Source organism: Sinocyclocheilus anshuiensis, unplaced genomic scaffold (genome assembly GCF_001515605.1).
Source record: "Sinocyclocheilus anshuiensis isolate Anshui unplaced genomic scaffold, SAMN03320099.WGS_v1.1 scaffold1803, whole genome shotgun sequence".
Taxonomy (NCBI): domain Eukaryota; kingdom Metazoa; phylum Chordata; class Actinopteri; order Cypriniformes; family Cyprinidae; genus Sinocyclocheilus; species Sinocyclocheilus anshuiensis.
The window spans coordinates 231,514-232,379 of NW_015548301.1; the positions used below are offsets into that span (position 1 = coordinate 231,514).

General features: G+C 35.0%; 1 protein-coding gene across 2 annotated transcripts in view; it reads left to right on the plus strand.

The window, feature by feature from the left end:
• The window catches only part of LOC107656142 (aryl hydrocarbon receptor repressor-like), a 17,701-nt gene that overhangs the window by 9,735 nt on the left and 7,100 nt on the right, over positions 1-866 (plus strand). The gene's annotated exons all lie outside the window — the stretch shown is intronic.

Sequence of the window (866 nt, forward strand, 5' to 3'; positions counted from 1 at the left end):
TATATATATATATATATATATATTTATGGCATGAACTGTACAGCAGTTAGAGAAACTTCTCTTTTCCAGATGATGGTGCGCTTCAGATCTACAACTTAAAATGATGGAAGAATGAACTTTTTTTTTTTTTATGTCAAATTAAAATGGCTTCTTGTAAGAAAACAAATCTGGTTTAAATCCAGATTATATGCATGATATATTTGGGTTGAATAAACATCACTGAATAAATCTGCTCAGTCTGTTTGTGGTTATCTTCTTCACTTTGATGTTTGGCATTGACATTCCCACAAAATTAACTGAAGAAGACAAAATATTTGAATTATTTCATATGATTTTTATCTTGCTCATTTTAGAAGAGCACTTGGGCTGCCTTATTTTTTATTTTTTTTTAATGCTTCAGTCATTCTCAACCGATCGTGAAATTGGGAAAGTGCATCTGAAATGGACTGACTAAGAGCAGATGCTTAATGAAGAAGGTTTATTAGCAGGTTTTGTCTATTGCAACTGTCCTGGATCTCTTTATTTGTGAGACTTAAAGGGTTAGATCACCCAAAAATTAAAATTAGGCTGTGTTTTACTCACCCCCAAGGCATCCTAGGTGTATATGACTTTCTTCTTTCAGACGAATCTAGTCGGTTTTTGTAAGAAAAATAACCATATTTAAAATGTAATAATCAATTTAATCTAGCTTGCGCTCACTGTTGTAAACGGAAGCAGCTCCGGGCGGATGACGTATTAGGTTGGCGGTGCGCATGTGCTGCTCAGAAGTGACGAACTCAGAAGCGCAGCGGAGAGATCAAGACAAAACAACGGTCACTAATTAGAAGTACAAAACGAGGATTTGTAAAGAAGAATGTCGGAGGATT